We start from the raw sequence: 14218 nt of genomic DNA on the forward strand, positions 1-14218 counted from the left end.
CAATTAAATGCATTATTATTATTATTATTATTATTATTATTATTATTATTATTATTATTATTATTATTAACAGCTTTTTAAAGCATATTGACCATCATGAAATGCGTACAACCCTCCGCCCCCTTTAGAAACAAGAACACCTACAAGATCACAAATGATGCAAATAGCGTCCGTGAAATGGAAGCAGAAACAGGAGGATAGCGTTCAGAAATCCCCCTTCATATTCTAAATAGACGAACATGTCTTGATTTTATTGGCATTGTCTAGAAAAAACTTTTTTTGATAGCAATGGTTATTCAAACAACGCACATGATCTGGAAAAGTGTGTGGAGAATTCTATAATGCCTCCTGGTTACAAGCAGAAGATACTTCACTTACATCCAGTCTGCTAACCTCAGGGAACCACCTGACAAAATAAAGCAAGTGGAGAGGTTATGCATTTGATAATAGCATCAACTTTTTAAACTAAGCCCTATAATGTAGCCCAGAAGAAACTGCGTCCCGACAGGGAAGCAGTTCTGAATTTGCTGCTAATTCTCAAGCCATGCTGAACTAAGCTTGAGTTCATTTATGTGGATTCAGTGTACGGTAAATCAAGCGCTTTCATCCAAAAATATGCTGTAGAGCGCTGTCCTCACGAGCAGCAGTAGACGTCCAAGTAGTTGTGCCATCACGCCTACTTCAGAACTGAGAATGTAAAAACGCGTACAAAAATTCACCCACGATTGCGATAATTCCTAATGGAAATTTTTGTGCAGCACGATCTGTCTCGTGCTGCACGTTCCAAACGGAGCCAAGTGTGGCGCGAGAAATACGGCGAAGTTCTTGAACGGGTGGCCACACAAGAGCAGGAAACAAAGGAAATTCGGAAAAGAGTGGACATGCTACAACAAAAATCCAAACACACAGCTGGCGAGAGGGTTCTAGTACATCTGGAGCTAGATGACCTGGAATTCAGCAGCAGCAGCTGCAGTGGCGGTGTAGCAGTGTGCGCATGCTAGACTCTTTCGTCTCGGCTTCACAGGTTTGCGCTATCGGCCTGCCTAAACAAATCTTCAGCACCTACTCGCGACCCTGCGCGTGCAAGTACCCGCCCCAATCGCCAGCAGCGTGCGTCATCGGGCTCCCGGCGTGATTCTGACAGCTTACTGCAGCCCTCGGATCTGCACCTGCGCCTGGTCGCCAGCAGCTTGGCTATACAAGCGTCCTACGGACCACTCAACTTCATTCAGCAGCAGCTGCAGTGGCGGTGTAGCAGTGTGTGCATGCTTGACTCTTTCTTCTCAGCTTCGCAGGTTTGCGCTATCGGCCTGCCTAAACAAATCTTCAGCACCTACTCGCGACCCTGCGCGTGCAAGTACCCGCCCCAATCGCCAGCAACGTGCGTCATCGGGCTCCCGGCGTGATTCTGACAGCTTACTGCAGCCCTCGGATCTGCACCTGCGCCTGGTCGCCAGCAGCTTGGCTATACAAGCGTCCTACGGACCACTCAACTTCATTCAGCAGCAGCTGCAGTGGCGGTGTAGCAGTGTGTGCATGCTTGACTCTTTCTTCTCAGCTTCGCAGGTTTGCGCTATCGGCCTGCCTAAACAAATCTTCAGCACCTACTCGCGACCCTGCGCGTGCAAGTACCCGCCCCAATCGCCAGCAACGTGCGTCATCGGACTCCCGGCGTGATTCTGACAGCTTACTGCAGCCCTCGGATCTGCACCTGCGCCTGGTCGCCAGCAGCTTGGCTATACAAGCGTCCTACGGACCACTCAACTTCATTCAGCAGCAGCTGCAGTGGCGGTGTAGCAGTGTGTGCATGCTAGACTCTTTCGTCTCGGCTTCGCAGGTTTGCGCTATCGGCCTGCCTAAACAAATCTTCAGCACCTACTCGCGACCCTGCGCGTGCAAGTACCCGCCCCAATCGCCAGCAACGTGCGTCATCGGACTCCCGGCGTGATTCTGACAGCTTACTGCAGCCCTCGGATCTGCACCTGCGCCTGGTCGCCAGCAGCTTGGCTATACAAGCGTCCTACGGACCACTCAACTTCATTCAGCAGCAGCTGCAGTGGCGGTGTAGCAGTGTGTGCATGCTAGACTCTTTCGTCTCGGCTTCGCAGGTTTGCGCTATCGGCCTGCCTAAACAAATCTTCAGCACCTACTCGCGACCCTGCGCGTGCAAGTACCCGCCCCAATCGCCAGCAACGTGCGTCATCGGACTCCCGGCGTGATTCTGACAGCTTACTGCAGCCCTCGGATCTGCACCTGCGCCTGGTCGCCAGCAGCTTGGCTATACAAGCGTCCTACGGACCACTCAACTTCATTCAGCAGCAGCTGCAGTGGTGGTGTAGCAGTGTGTGCATGCTTGACTCTTTCTTCTCAGCTTCGCAGGTTTGCGCTATCGGCCTGCCTAAACAAATCTTCAGCACCTACTCGCGACCCTGCGCGTGCAAGTACCCGCCCCAATCGCCAGCAGCGTGCGTCATCGGGCTCCCGGCGTGATTCTGACAGCTTACTGCAGCCCTCGGATATGCACCTGCGCCTGGTCGCCAGCAGCTTGGCTATACAAGCGTCCTACGGACCACTCAACTTCATTCAGCAGCAGCTGCAGTGGCGGTGTAGCAGTGTGTGCATGCTTGACTCTTTCTTCTCAGCTTCGCAGGTTTGCGCTATCGGCCTGCCTAAACAAATCTTCAGCACCTACTCGCGACCCTGCGCGTGCAAGTACCCGCCCCAATCGCCAGCAACGTGCGTCATCGGACTCCCGGCGTGATTCTGACAGCTTACTGCAGCCCTCGGATCTGCACCTGCGCCTGGTCGCCAGCAGCTTGGCTATACAAGCGTCCTACGGACCACTCAACTTCATTCAGCAGCAGCTGCAGTGGCGGTGTAGCAGTGTGTGCATGCTAGACTCTTTCGTCTCGGCTTCACAGGTTTGCGCTATCGGCCTGCCTAAACAAATCTTCAGCACCTACTCGCGACCCTGCGCGTGCAAGTACCCGCCCCAATCGCCAGCAGCGTGCGTCATCGGGCTCCCGGCGTGATTCTGACAGCTTACTGCAGCCCTCGGATCTGAACCTGCGCCTGGTCGCCAGCAGCTTGGCTATACAAGCGTCCTACGGACCACTCAACTTCATTCAGCAGCAGCTGCAGTGGCGGTGTAGCAGTGTGTGCATGCTAGACTCTTTCGTCTCGGCTTCACAGGTTTGCGCTATCGGCCTGCCTAAACAAATCTTCAGCACCTACTCGCGACCCTGCGCGTGCAAGTACCCGCCCCAATCGCCAGCAGCGTGCGTCATCGGGCTCCCGGCGTGATTCTGACAGCTTACTGCAGCCCTCGGATCTGCACCTGCGCCTGGTCGCCAGCAGCTTGGCTATACAAGCGTCCTACGGACCACTCAACTTCATTCAGCAGCAGCTGCAGTGGCGGTGTAGCAGTGTGTGCATGCTAGACTCTTTCGTCTCGGCTTCACAGGTTTGCGCTATCGGCCTGCCTAAACAAATCTTCAGCACCTACTCGCGACCCTGCGCGTGCAAGTACCCGCCCCAATCGCCAGCAGCGTGCGTCATCGGGCTCCCGGCGTGATTCTGACAGCTTACTGCAGCCCTCGGATCTGCACCTGCGCCTGGTCGCCAGCAGCTTGGCTATACAAGCGTCCTACGGACCACTCAACTTCATTCAGCAGCAGCTGCAGTGGCGGTGTAGCAGTGTGTGCATGCTAGACTCTTTCGTCTCGGCTTCACAGGTTTGCGCTATCGGCCTGCCTAAACAAATCTTCAGCACCTACTCGCGACCCTGCGCGTGCAAGTACCCGCCCCAATCGCCAGCAGCGTGCGTCATCGGGCTCCCGGCGTGATTCTGACAGCTTACTGCAGCCCTCGGATCTGCACCTGCGCCTGGTCGCCAGCAGCTTGGCTATACAAGCGTCCTACGGACCACTCAACTTCATTCAGCAGCAGCTGCAGTGGCGGTGTAGCAGTGTGTGCATGCTAGACTCTTTCGTCTCGGCTTCACAGGTTTGCGCTATCGGCCTGCCTAAACAAATCTTCAGCACCTACTCGCGACCCTGCGCGTGCAAGTACCCGCCCCAATCGCCAGCAGCGTGCGTCATCGGGCTCCCGGCGTGATTCTGACAGCTTACTGCAGCCCTCGGATCTGCACCTGCGCCTGGTCGCCAGCAGCTTGGCTATACAAGCGTCCTACGGACCACTCAACTTCATTCAGCAGCAGCTGCAGTGGCGGTGTAGCAGTGTGTGCATGCTTGACTCTTTCTTCTCAGCTTCGCAGGTTTGCGCTATCGGCCTGCCTAAACAAATCTTCAGCACCTACTCGCGACCCTGCGCGTGCAAGTACCCGCCCCAATCGCCAGCAGCGTGCGTCATCGGGCTCCCGGCGTGATTCTGACAGCTTACTGCAGCCCTCGGATCTGCACCTGCGCCTGGTCGCCAGCAGCTTGGCTATACAAGCGTCCTACGGACCACTCAACTTCATTCAGCAGCAGCTGCAGTGGCGGTGTAGCAGTGTGTGCATGCTTGACTCTTTCTTCTCAGCTTCGCAGGTTTGCGCTATCGGCCTGCCTAAACAAATCTTCATCACCTACTCGCGACCCTGCACGTGCAAGTAACCGCCCCAATCGCCAGCAGCGTGCGTCATCGGGCTCCCGGCGTGATTCTGACAGCTTACTGCAGCCCTCGGATCTGGACCGGCGCCTGGTCGCCAGCAGCTTGGCTATACAAGCGTCCTACGGACCACTCAACTTCATTCAGCGGCAGCTGCAGTGGCGGTGTAGCAGTGTGTGCATGCTTGACTTTCTTCTCGGCTTCACAGGTTCTTGCACATTTTCCTTGTCAATATATTGCTATTAATTTTGTGTATAATTTAGCGCCACTGCTGCTGCTGCTTCCGGTGTTGTCATTTAACTATGTCAAGTGTCGCCGAACTATCCAAACGCGTGGAACAGCTAGAAAATACCTTTAAAGACAAACTTGATAACCTGATTGACAAGACAACGACAACTGTAGTATCCAAGCTAGATTCCCAGCCTTCCTTGATCATTAAAGGTCTAAAAGACGAAATAGAGGGACTAACAAGCAGTCTTGATTTTCTGAACAGGACTGTTGAATCCCTCAAATCTGAAAAGGAAGAACTAACTGCAATGAACAAATCCCTAATTGCGCATAATGAGTCTTTGGAAAGACGAATTGGTGATCTGGAACAGTACTCATGAAAAAACCTTGAAATCAAAGGATTTCCGGTTGCCCAGGGTGAAGACTGCATCACAATTCTTCAAACTATTGCCTCTAATATAGAATGCCCTGTTTCGGTTAATGATATTAATGTCATTCATTGTGTTCCGTCTACTACTGACACAAAGCATTTGCTTGTCCGATTTCGCTCTCGAGCCTTGAAAACCGAGTTCATCGGCAAATTCCGAAAGGCACGCCTTAACACTAGTGACATTGGATTCAGCAAAGTACGAGGCAAAGCTGTTTTTGTAAATTACCACCTCACTCCACAGAATAAGCAATTATTCAGCAAGGCCTTGCAACTGAAGAAAAAAAATTTTTTTTTTTTGTGGACTGATGACTGCGTCATCAAGGCGAGGCAATATACTGACAGCAAAGTTTTTCGCATAAGGAGTGACTCGGACCTTGCGATATTCAATTTAACTGATTAATCTTTCTCTCTCTTTTTCCCACTCGATTCCTCCTATTCTGATCTGATTGCATGTCGCACATTTCCGTTAACGATATTCAATCTTATTTTTCAGATAACTATCATTCAGCGATTCATTTCAATTCACGTAGTCTTCTCAAACATTTTCGCGATTATCAGTCTATTGTCTTCTTGTCTTCATTCTGTCTCAATTATATGTGTTTCTGAGACATGGCTGAGTGATTTAGATAAAAATATTTATGGTTTTCCATCATACCATTCAGAATATTGCAATCGCATTTCATCACAACATGGTGGCTTAGATATGTTTATTCGCTCCGACATTAGATGCAAGCGTATGCTTGATCTTCACTTAAATATCTGTGATTGTGAGTCGGTGTGGATTGAGCTGGACCATTCTGTAATAGGCATTCATAGTAATATTGTCTTTGGTACCATTTATCGGTCACCACATTCGCCGATTCCTGCTTTTTCTTAAGCACTTGACACTTTTCTTGACATTCTTTCAAAGGAAATACAGTCCGTTATCATCTTGGGTGACATTAACTATAGTTTACTTGATGCTACCTCCTCTTATCGAACTCAGCATGTCAGCTGCTTCCAAGGTTATGGTCTTGAATGTCTACTCTCTCTTCCCACCCGTTGCAATAATAATGGTTTGGGAACGCTTATTGACCATGCACTTTCGAACCTTCTTTATCCCCCCTCCGCATTCATTCTTCAAAGCAATATTACAGACCATTTCCCAGTTGCACTTTGCTTTGATAACAGTCCTCGCACTAATAGTGTAAGCTTTGTTAAGAATAAGTTTGATCGCGATAAATTGAAAGAAATGGTATCTAATTCTGATTCGTCTTGTGTCTCTTCAATGAATAATATTGAATCAACATGCACCGCTTTCATCTCTACAATATCCACTTGCGTATATTCATCGACAACATCTGTACAGTGCCCCAAACATTATTCTTCCCCTAGAAACACATGGTTAACAAAGGAATTACTTAATAGCCTGCGTAAAACAGATAACATATAAAAAAACAAAAAAAGACAGCCATTTAATGTGCATCTACTTGATCGTTACAAGCAATATTGTAACACATTGAATACTCTAATGAAGGATGCGAAAAAGCGCTATTTTGAAAACGAAATTAATTGTAATGGTTCAAATATAAAAAAATGGCGCTTGACCAATTTCTTTCTCAATAAAACATTAATCCGCCTATGGCCAACATTCATCATGAAGGATCAGTAATATCTAACCCATTAGATATCGCTAATGCATTCAGTGACTACTAGTCCTCTTCCATACCCGTTCCAGCCAGTACTCATGGTGAACTTGATCATTGTGGTCACTCATTTCTTCTTTTTCCTGCTACCCCAGATGAGGTAAGAACAATTACTAGCATAAAATCCTCTAGCGCAGGTATCGGTAATATTTCTACTAACCACGTCAAAATGATTGTTTATGATATTGCGGATGTCCTCACCTACATAATCAATCTAATTTTTGAAACAGGTGTATTTCCGCTTGAGTTAAAGATGAGTAAGCTTATCCCGCTATTTAAAAAAGGTGACAGATTCTTGATATCTAACTATAGGCCGTTATCCATTCTCCCCCTTTTTAGCAAAGTAATTGAAAAACTAATACATGTTCCCCTGTCTAGTTACCTAAAGAAATTTAACCTATTTCATCCGAACCAATTTGTGTTTAGACAAGGGTATTCGACTAACTTAGGCCACATTTACTTCACAGAAAAATGTAAACTAGAAATTGACAATGGTAACTTCGTTGGTTCGGTTTTTTAGATTTTACTAAAGATTTTGATACACTTAATCATGACATTCTTTTTTCTATACTTGCATTTTATGGCATTATTTTCAACTCTCTCAATCTTTTCCGTAATTACTGATCAGATGTTGAGAAATTAATATCCATCTCCGGCATCTATTCCACTAAAAATAATTAACACCGGCGTTCCGCAAGGCTCAATTCTGGGACCGCTTTTATTTTTGCTATACATTAACGACCTTCCACAGTGTCTAACCACATTATCAGAATGCATCGTATATGCTGACGCCACGACTGTCTTATGTGCAAGTAATTCTATAAACAACAATACAACAACCCTTAATGCAGAACTTATTATCGTTAGTGCATGGTGAGCTAAAATTAGGCTTTTGATAAATCCCTCGAAAACGAAGTTCCTAATTTTCTATTCCAAGTCAATAAATAACACGCAAGTTATGCCCCTCTTTATAAACACACATCCTATTCCTTTATCAGATCATTGTTCCTTCCTTGGTATCAAACTTGATTCTCTCTTAAATGTAATTTGCATATTAATGAGTTACAGCGGAAAACTTCCTATGGTATTAAGGTATTACTAAAAGCTACATGTTACCTTCACTTGACTACTTTGCTCACCTTATATTATGCACTCGTTCAGTGATCTAAATTATTGTATTGCTTCCTGGGGTCAAACATATCATTACCACCTTTCGTCCCTCCATCATGTACAGAATCAAGCCATTCGCATTCTCACCTGGAGCAACCGACCTTCACATATTACTGATGTGTACCGGGAACTGCAAATACTGAATATTGACAATCTAATCAAATTTAATGTCTGCACATTTGCTTGTCAAGCAGTTAAAGACAATGACCTTTTCAAATTTTTTCTTATCCGACAAGTTACTAATTCAAATATTACGCGCTTTTCCTCCAATAACAGTTTTATACTCCCTAAGGTACGAACTTACTATGGTTCACAAAGAGTAGCATTTGTTTTAATCAAACCTTGGAATTCGTTGCCTTTTAACATTAAGTGTGCCTTTTCTATATCGTCATTCAAACATCAGTTTCACAATTTCATGTTTAACCTACAGCACCGTTTATTAAATATATCACGTCAGGTTAAGACATATCCCTATCGTTTTATATTTTCCATTGTATTATTCTTTTGCCTCATTATGTATTCGCATTTATATTTGCAGTTTTTGTATTTTTATAATTCGCTGATTTTTTACTGTAAGTAGTATTGGTGTTTTCTTAACTTTATAAAAGGTCCCCCTAAATTGGTTAACACTATGGGACCTTTTTCTGTACTAAATATCAATATTATTGTACCTGCACTAAGTATTCTATAAACTTCAAGCTTCAATGGAGAAATCGAAGGCAAAACTTAGAATTTCATGGAATTCCTGTCTCTAAGCAAGAAAATCTTCTAAACAAAGTGAACAGTGTCGCTGACATGATGCAGGTTGTCGAACTCACGGCGCTAGACGTTAGTGCCATACATCGCCTTCGAGCAAGACCTCGCAAGAAGATCCCCGGTGTGATAGTAAGGTTCACAAGGCAAACGCGACGAGACCAGTGGTTTGAGAACAGACATATATTGAAGGAAAGTAACTCCAGTGCTTTCGTACTCGAAAACCTGACCAGTAACAACAGGTACTTACTTGGTATCGTGAAAGAATGGGCGAAAGAAAAAGGGTACCGTTACGCGTGGCACTGAAATGGCAAGGTATTTTAGAGGCGGGTGGGTGGCAACCGAGCACTTGTGACATGAAATGCACATGACCTTCCTGCTTAGTTTGTACTTTGATAATTGCACTCTTTTGTTAAATGTCCAGTATGACACAACATAGATATTTTCTTCCGCAAGAATTAGATGCACTTGGTGTAACCAAACATGAAAATTCCTTGAAATGCCTTCACTTGAATGCGCGCTCGATCTGCACTAAACTAACAGATGTCGTGGATTACATCTCTAGTTTTTCCTTTTAGTTCGGCGGCATCATTGCCACAGAGACGTGGTTCAAAGATTACGGCGATGAACTTAGCTTGGCTCCTTATCACTGTCATTTTTTAAATCGTCCAAATCGTCGAGGGGGTGGCGTTATGTTGCTATGGAAGGATGCAATGAATTGCGAATTGCATCCATCGTTCTTTAGCGCATGTGACGACTTCGATATACTTACGGTATGTGCCGGCAAATACGTGTTTTCTGTTTGTTATAGGCTCCCAAATGGGAACCTTCCTAAAATGTTTTGTATCCATGAACAGTTTCTGTGTTTTGTTTCCGAAAATAATTCGTTCTTGATATCTGGTGGAGATTTTACCATAGATATGTCTGTAAATTCAGCATACCAGAAAGCAATGATCACTATAGTAACGTCAAATGGTTGTGAAAATCTGATTGCTTCGCCAACCCGAATCACTAAGAGCAGTGAAATTTGACTCGACTTATTCATAACAAATATACAGAACGAAAGCATAACCGCCGGTGTGCTATCATACGACATAAGTGACCACCTTCCAAAATTTTTCATGATACCTAAACATAGTGTTCAGAGAAGAGAGATGTGAGATGTTTCACTTAGCCAATTACAGCAGCCAACCTTAAGGCTTTTAGAACTCACATGTTAACCTGCGACCTGGAAGTTATCGGTCAAACACCAACCCTGAATAGGCATATACAATGTTCATAGCTATAATTTCTGTAGTGTACAAGTACCACTTTCCCAAAAAAAGAATTACCTTAGGCAAAAAAATTCGTAAACCCTGGATAACACCTGAACTGCTTGCGAAAATACATCGCAAAAACGAGTTGTGTCATAAATTTATTAAAAATAAGGACAGAGACACACTGAATCAATTCAAAATATATCGTATTTAACTGAATAAGGAAATAAAATTGAGCAGAATGTGACACATTCAGTATAAATTTGAGTGCCCTGCACCAAAACCTGATTTCTTATGGAATAGGTTAAATACGGTCCTAGATTGTAATAAATAATATTCTCGTACAGAAAAGCTGAACATAAATGGCAATGAGATATCTGCCATCTGTCTCGCCACTATGTTTAATGATCACTTTGTTAGGAACAATCAAAACAGTTCACCTGAGACGTTGTTTAAGCTGAAGCCTGTTGCTAGACACCTTTTCATCATTTCTTGAGCCTGTCTCTGAAAATGATGTTTTCTCTGCTTTCAGGTCACTGCGAAATGGTTCCGCGTGTGATATTGAAGGCATGCAAATTAGACCAGTAAAGCACGTGTTACATATTATCACACCGTGTTTTACATGCATTTTCAATTTGTGTTTGTGCAGTGCAACTTTTTCGAAAAGAATGAAAATCGCTAAAGTGACTGTATTATATGAAAAGGGAGACAGAAATGATATCCAGAAATATAGGCCTATATTCATATTGCCTATTTTTTCTAAGGGTTCGGAAAAAAAGTTACATTGCCAATTTAATAATTTTTGAGATGAACAAGATATTATCATCTGCCCGATTCGGCTTCAGAAAGCCTTAATCCAGCCAACATGAACTGTTGGAACAAAAGGAATTCGTTTTATCCCAGTTCAAAGAAAGAAGACTTCTGCTTGGCATCTATGCGGATTTCAGAAAGTATTTGATAATATTCACCATTTAACATTGCTTGAAAAACTAGATAGCTATGGCATTCGAGGTCATTGTTTAGCACTAATTAACTCTTACCTGGCAAGCAGACAGCAATTTCTTCAGATAGATATGCATTGCTCAAATATGAAGCCTACTTCAAAAGGAGTTCCTCAGGGATGTGTTTTGGGGTCCCTTCTTTTGAATGCTTAGATCAATGATGCAACGAATATTTAACTAAACGCCAAATATGTCCTGTATGCTGATGACGCCAGTATATTTGTTTCAGGGACAAATTGTAGAGATATAGAGTATGAAACGAACCTCATGCTTTGTAAGCTGAGGGACTGGTGAATAATCAACCAATTACAAATATATGCAAAAACACCGAAGCTGTGCTCTTTGGCTTAAAATAAGCCATTGCATTCAAATGTTAATATTTTATATGGGGACAAAAGAATAGAAATGGTTTCTAGTATGAGAACTCTCGGCATAACGTTTTCGAGTAAAATGCTTTGGGACGAACATATTGTCCCTCTAACAATCCAGTTATGTAGAGTCATCGGCATGACGGGGAAATGTAAATCGCTGTTGCCGTTTAAAGTTAAACTTCTCATTTATAACTCTTATTTTTTATTCATACCTCTACCATTGCTTATTGGTGTGGGGTACAACTACTTTTGTTAGTTTGCCTAAATTACTTGTTTTGGAAAGGAAGTTTGTTCCGTTGCTCTTTAATGTGCCCTACAACTCCAATACTATATATAAACTTATTTGGAAGTTACATAATTTCTGTGTTAAAATTATACCAATACAAGCTAACAACTGCATTTCGGCGGGAAGCAAAACTGAACTGCTCCTTTCTACGAGAACTTCGTAGCCTCGAACTCAATGACAAATTCATGTTACCCGTCATAACGGAGTATTGCGTGTGGTCACACGCAGAACAAATTATTTAAGGGAAAAGCTATCATACACACTGGCAATCCTTCTAATTAAATATATCATTCTAGGCGATGATTTCTCGCAAATAACGGCCAAACAACTGAGAGACATGTATGTGCAGGATTTTTAAGTTACTCGTTAAGTGTACTTCCACTCGGTTAGTGTGTATATAAAGTCTGTATGTATAAACGGGTATTTGAATGCACCTGTATATATATATATATATATATATATATATATATATTGTGACGCTCTTAGGTGCATAGTGGGTTCACGAATGTGACGCGCTTAGGTGCATAGTGGGTTCACGCCTCAACAAACAGTATGCGGGGGCACCGAAGGGTAGTGAACGAGGACGAGGACGTGTGGCTGGCTGGCTGAATCTCGACAGGCGCTCAGTTGACCAAGGCCCCCCGCAGGGGCGTCTGCGTCAGCAGGCGTTTGGTGTGTTGCGACACCATGGACCCGAGCACACGAGGGTTGGACCCTCCCGCGTGTAGCCGTGCGCGGCTTAGCCGTATCCGGCGAAAAGGGGATCCTGGGGGTTGAGCCAATGCCGGGTGTTTGGACCTTTACGGCCCCTCGGCGGCGGCAACACACCCCTTTGGCCTCGGCTTCACGTAGACGGCACCCCCGGACTGACCCACCCGGGGGAAATCGGTAGTTGCCTCTTCCTGTCTCTCTCTTCCTCTAAACTTCGTCTTTCTCTTACTTTTTCATCTTTCCTGTCTCCTCCTAGCTTCCGTTTACTTCCAATTTTCCAGGCAGCAAGGGTTAACCTTGTGTGAATAACCAACCTAGGTTATCTCATATTTGGTTATAGTGATAACGTACAGCTGGCGTTTGCAGGACCTGTTCTTACAGTCCCTGTAGCGTCCCCTTGTAGGACTCCACGGTGGGTGGCTGGCGTTATTGCCGAAAATTCAATCCCTTTATGGCAACCTCTCTCCCTCCGCTTCCTGATCGCCCTCACAAAAGAGGGCGCACCGATGAAGTTTTCCAGTTCCTTGGACGTCAAAGACCAAACTTCCCACGTTACCATGTCATCCACTCAGAACAATCCGACAAACAAGTACGAAACATTTCCCCTTTTCTAGTTTCCAGGTCCTTAACTGATATCCTTGGCCCAGACTACAAGGTATCAAGGCTGGCAAGTGGTGATCTCTTGTTAGAGCTCCATGATCAGAAACAGTACGAAAAGTTGCCCAGTATAGTATCATTTGGAGATGTTCCACTAACAGTAACTCCACACCGCACTCTCAACACCACCCGCGGCGTTGTCTCGGATGACGATTTGCTCCAACTAACAGAGGCTGAGCTCCTGGAGGGCTTCAGTGATCAGAATGTCGTCAATGTGAGAAGAATTAAGATAAGAAGGGATGGAAAAGAAATTCAAACAAAGCACCTGATACTCACATTCGGTTCAAGTATTCTGCCCGAGTCTGTAGAGGCCGGGTACATCAAGCTCCGTCTCAGGCCATATGTGCCAAATCCCCTAAGATGCTTCAAATGCCAGCGTTTTGGCCACAGCTCGCAGAGCTGCCGAGGCCACCAAACATGCGCCAAATGCAGTGCCCTTGAACACGCCACTGAAGCTTGTGCAAACAATCTCCACTGTGTAAACTGTGATGGGGAGCACGCCGCGTACTCGCGGTCGTGCCCATCGTGGAAAAAGGAAAAGGAAATTGTAACAATAAAAGTAAAGGAAAATATTAGTTTCAAAGAGGCACGTAGGCGGGTATCGTACCTGCCCAGGAAAACCTTTGCCGATGTGGCGCGTCAGGGGGCAGCGTCACAACGGCCTCCGGCGGCTGTCCGACCCACAGTCAGTGAGTCGCCAGTCACGCCATCTGCCCCCACGGTGGTTGCAGCTAGCGCTGCTCCGCCAACAGAGCAGACGGAGCCATCGACCCCGAAGGTGGGCGCAGCCGAGGCTGCCCCAACCTCCGAGGCCCCGTCCAGCGCTGGCAACGGCCAGCGCAGCCAAATCCCTCAGAGAGCCCCATCGACCTCCGGGCTGGTGGGCGCAGGGGTCTTGCCCTCCAAGGCGGGACTCCCTCTGAAAACCTCTCGCTCGCAAGAGCGCTTGTCCGGCGTCTCACACGAGGCAATGGACACTACACCTGTCCCCAAGGCGCACCAAACGCCTAAGGAGCGTCGAGAATCGCTCGAACGCTTCAAAAAGAACAAAACACCTATTAC

This window comes from Dermacentor andersoni, chromosome 6 (assembly GCF_023375885.2).
Source record: "Dermacentor andersoni chromosome 6, qqDerAnde1_hic_scaffold, whole genome shotgun sequence".
Lineage (NCBI taxonomy): Eukaryota > Metazoa > Arthropoda > Arachnida > Ixodida > Ixodidae > Dermacentor > Dermacentor andersoni.